This window comes from Monomorium pharaonis, unplaced genomic scaffold, assembly GCF_013373865.1.
Source record: "Monomorium pharaonis isolate MP-MQ-018 unplaced genomic scaffold, ASM1337386v2 scaffold_446, whole genome shotgun sequence".
NCBI lineage: Eukaryota > Metazoa > Arthropoda > Insecta > Hymenoptera > Formicidae > Monomorium > Monomorium pharaonis.
In genome coordinates this window covers 33,800-39,184 of record NW_023415743.1, presented here as the reverse complement: position 1 = coordinate 39,184, position 5,385 = coordinate 33,800, and the positions used below count along the sequence as shown (strand labels likewise).

Genomic DNA, 5,385 nt, shown 5'->3' with positions numbered 1-5,385 from the left:
GGCTAATATAGAACAAGCAAAGAATAAAGTATTTGACAAGGTTTTTGGGCTGGGAATACATAGTCGTTGGTATATTGTAGTACTTTTTCACGCAAAAGTTCATATTCTCGGTACATTGTCATATAACTTTTGAAATTCATGTAAAGATATTTGAAAGAATGAGAAAAATGAGGGAGTTCAATTTGAAGCATACTGCTGGAATGCGAATTCGAGAGTTCCTTGAATGTCAGCGTTGTACGTATATCCATGCTGGCCATTAAACCTCTTTTACCATACTTCACTGCGTATTCACCGAATAAACTCAATCTATTTGGTGCGGATATTTTGAACTCAATCATTTTTCCAATTAATGTTGTTACATAAAATATTATTATAATTGTCAAGAAACTCAATACGTCGTCGTAGCACTTTATGAGTACTTTCTTAAATTTACATTAAAAAAATATTTAAATTTACGTGTAATTTATTTTATTCAATTTTTGATATTTGGAATTATAACCTGAGAAAGAGTTAAAAATCACAATTATTTTCTATAAATTTGTACAACTTAAATAAAAAGTTATAAATTAATGTAATATTTAACATCAGATTTATTAATGTTCGGCTTCGGTCAGAGATACTAAAATGCGTTTTAATACTTTTAAAAAAGATACCTTATGTTGTTGCTTTCTTGATAAAATAAAAATAGAATGTACTTCTTATTGAAATAATTTTGAAGAAATCTTGTTGGATAATGCAATCGTCAATTTAACTATTATTTTCTCTAATAATGCTTATACTGTCGAGAGTTTGGTGCTACTGAACGGTTGACAGATGAAGATAATATATGTTCAAGACAAATATTTACTTACAAATCTAGTTTATTTGTTTTTTTTGTTTGTGAATGCTTATTTAAATTGTCAGTTAGTGTAGAATTAAGTAGAAATAACCATACCAAATTTATAACAATTTTTGTGAAATTAATTTTATGAAAGATCGATGACGCGACTGCCATTATATTAATAAAACTTATACAATGTGAGTTTTTGAATAATTAAAGAATTGCTATCGCATCTTATTGGCTCCTAAGGAATTTTAATATTTTTAAATATCTTTTGTTAAAACAAAAAATATTGAAAATTACAAATTAATAGCTAAAAAACAAATCTACACTTTTGTAATGAATTAATAGAGTTATAAACAATTGAAGACTTTATTTTCCATTATATATTGTTAGTGTTATATAGTGTTAAATTTTCGTTCATACAATTCAGTTTTTTACTGTATTTTATAACTTTATATTCCATTTAGATTACAATTTTATTTTGATTACACGCAATATTAAATTATAATATGTATGTATAGTTTTTTTTAATGTGTAAAATGTAAAAAAAAAATAAACGTTTCTGTAATTCTAAAGGATAATAAATGATTTTTATGTAAGTTTACCCATTTTTATCGAATTAAATTTTATTTAAAAATCTTGTTCAGATTTAATTTTACAGATATGATATTCGGGGATAAAGCTTATTATAATTTATTATCTATAATCTCATATGTGATACGATCTGAACACACTTTAACACTGGATTAAAACCTTATTATCTTTTTGACTTTTTTCCTCTTCATATATGTTACATATAGACACATAATTACTAGACAACATTTTCTATATGTATTAATATAATTTTTAATTATCTACTTCTTCAATATATTTTTTCCAATATATATTATTTATAGATTTGTAAATATATAGAGATTATTAATTTTTTATAATTTATATTTCATAATAAAAAATGAAAATTGTTAATGGCATGACAAATTAATAAAACGCGGAAAACTATAGTGTTGTGAACTTTATATCTTTTTTAAACTCTACAGTCTTTCTCATAGTTCTTAAAATGACATCTACAATCATATTTGGCATAATCTTCATATTGTGCATAATATATATCAAACATTGTTTATGATCGTAAATATTGTTTAACAATTCATAAATATTGTTCATCTAGGCTAAGAATAACGTTTTTAAACTATACTGCGCCTAGAATGATCATATCAATGAACGATTGAGTCTGCTTAACTCTCACAATAAAATGGGCTTTTTGATAGTTATCATTTTATTTTTAAGCGTGAGGGTTGCGGAACTTCTCTCCGGCATATTTCGCGGCTGCACCAAGCTCCTCCTCGATACGTAAGATTTGATTATACTTGGCCAAACGTTCTGAACGACAGGGTGCGCCTGTCTTAATTTGGCCAGTTGACAGACCAACGACCAAGTCGGCAATAAACGTATCCTCTGTCTCCCAGACGATGAGAGGACCATGGTACCCCAACCGTTACTCTTGGCGAGCTTATGAGCGTTGATGGATTCGGTTACACTACGATTTGATTGACTTTTAACAACAAACAGTTACAAGCTTTCTTCTCAATAGCTGTTTTAATTCTGTAAAATCACAGCATACCATAAGATTTACAGTAAAGTTTGGTATAATTTTTTTGATGTAAGTAAATTTTAATTTAAAATGATAACGATACGTAATATTTTTTATTTCATGCGTTACCCTCTTGGGATTCGTGACGGTAAGATCGTCACCGACGATTTGAATAGGGGTGGCTGCAGTCAAGGACGTCCAAGAGTCCCAGCCGTCCTGATCGAAGGGATCTTCAATTGATACGATCGGGAAATCTTTGACAAATTCCAAGTACAAGTTCTTTAACGCTTCAGGCTCCAGATACGTGCTTGGATCAGAGTTCTCATTCTTAAAGTCCAAATCGTATTTTCCATTTTTGTGGAATTCCGAGGCGGGCAACGTCCATGCCGATCTTGATCTTTCCTTCGTAACCAGCGGTCTATAAATTCAGAACAAAATTATTGCAAGTTAACTGCTAGCTAAATTATCGTAAAATAAGAAATGCATTTGAATTATAAATTTTTCAATTTACCTTAATAGCATTTATAATCAAGTTAAGAGCTTCCTTGTTTTCTAAAATGTTTTGGCGCAAAACCACCCTCGTCACCAACCGCCGTGGCATCAAGACCGAACTTCTTCTTGATACCCGCCTTTAAGTGATGATAGACTTCACTACCCATTTCATTGCTTCTGTGAAGTTAGATGCGCCAGTAGGCAGAATCATGAACTCTTGCATAGCCAGTTTGTTGCCAGCATGAGAACCACCATTAATAACGTTAAACGCTGGTACTGGTAGGACAATGTCATTATTGCCGGCCAATTCAGCAATATATCTGTAATACGAGCGACAAAAATTTATATACTTTACACTTTTTATTTTACAAGAAGAATATGTATTAAGAGAAGACAGTTTCATCATCAAACATAAAATTATGTTTCCTAGAATTTTTTTTTGAAGAAAGTATACACTAGATTTATAAAATTTTATTACTTAAAAAATACTTATTGTTTGAGATTATTTAAGATTATACATAAAATTTTAGAAAATATAATTTAAAAAAATAACAAAAAATAAATTCCGCTAAAAAAGTAAGTTTATTGTGTTCGATAATTTCTTTATAATTAATCTAAAATAAATGCCTCTCTGTGTAAATGATTGATTTGTATCGGATTTATTTACTTGTATAAAGGTAAGCCTTTTTTCTGTGCACCAGCCTTGCAAACTGCTAAGGAGACACCCAAAATTGCATTTGCTCCAAGTTTAGATTTATTCGGTGTGCCATCCAGTTTTAGCATGAAATTGTCGATTTCTGTTTGCTGTGTAACTTCTATATTGGCCTTAAAGACAAAAAAAGTTTATTCGTCAATAAATGTAATTGTCAACAAATGTTAATGTCAAATGTTATATAATAAATATTCTATATTAATATATTGTATAGAGAAAATAATACCTTTAACAATTCAGGAGCAATAATAGAGTTTACATTTCTATAGCTTTAAAACTGATTTTCCATGATATTTAGTTTTATCATTATCCCTCAGTTCCAAGGCTTCATGTACGCCTGTAGATGCGCCAGATGGTACTGCTGCACGGAAAAGTCCAAGATCGGTGACAAGATCAACCTAGAAGAGAGCAAATAATATATATATAAGTAGATGAATATTCAATAAGATCAGAGATGTTTTTTAAAAAAAATTTAGTCAATTTTTACCTCTACTGTAGGGTTTCCACGGGAGTCGTAGATTTGACGAGCCTTGATGCTTTTTATGGGCATTTTGACACCATCGCTTATCGACGTAAGCACCTTGGTGAGATTAGAAGACTGCATACAACGGGACAAAAAAAATTATGAGCAAATCGTGTTGACTTTTTAGGAATAAAAATTTCCTGGCGTTTTATAAGAAACCACTTTTATTTCTCACCGTTAAGATCTTTGAGTATATATGGGTGTAATGTATATATAATTAGTGATTACACAATTAATAATGTTTAATTAAAAAAGAGACTGTTCAGTTCAGAATATTGCAACATAGTATACATTTGCTGCACAAGAAATTGACAATAAATTATCAAGTACAACTTAGAAAATAATGATATAAAATAGTATTTTCCGATTATTTGAAAATTAACGCTGAACTGACAGTGCAAACATTAAGTGTCAATGCATAAGAATAGATGTCGAGCCGCAAGTCGACCTTGTCAAGGTCATCACATTAATCCGCCTCAATATTTAAGAAAAATTATGTTTAGCGGGAAATATTTATTTTATGTTGAAAATAGTGTTACTCGTTAAAAGATTTTACTCTTATCGTAATCACGACTGTTAACGACCTTGTGTTAACAAAGTTCCGATACGAGACGATGCAACCGGCGCGCAACACCAACATTTCCTCAAAGTAATCGATTACATAAAAGATACGTGTTCAGACGAATTTTACGGTAACGCGATTCGCGAGGGAAAACCGCGATTTTCCCTACAGTTAGGCCAAACAAATGCTCCGAATATGCTCACCTAACGTGAAACGCGTGACAATCCACACGAAACGTTTGACGAGGAATGAGGCTTGACCTAACTGACGACCCTCCCTCGATCATGATGCAAGTCGAGAGTTATCGATTGCAAGGTATACGAGAGATGAATTAGGTTAGAAGCAGAGAGGAACCTGTGAGCGGTCATCGCGTCGTTTTAGGCGTTTTTCATCAGCGCCTCTATATGCACAAAATGTGCATGTTGAATTATGTAGTCAAATATCTATTAATCCCGTAGGTAATGTGCATGACTTTTTGGATCTCTTCTATGCTATGTCCACGTTTATTTGGTTCTGTTTTATGCTATACCAGTAAATTTTACAATTATATGCATTCATATTTTAAATGTTTTATTCAAATGTGCAATACTGATTCTGTACAGATATAGCAAGGAACAGAACTAATATTTTATCTCGCATCACGTTTATCACATATCATTTTGTTCCACATATACATGATAAA

General features: G+C 30.9%; 1 pseudogene; it reads right to left on the bottom strand.

The window, feature by feature from the left end:
* Positions 1–1,928: 1,928 nt before the first annotated feature.
* On the bottom strand, positions 1,929–4,855 carry LOC118648457 (annotated as a pseudogene).
* Positions 4,856–5,385: the final 530 nt, after the last annotated feature.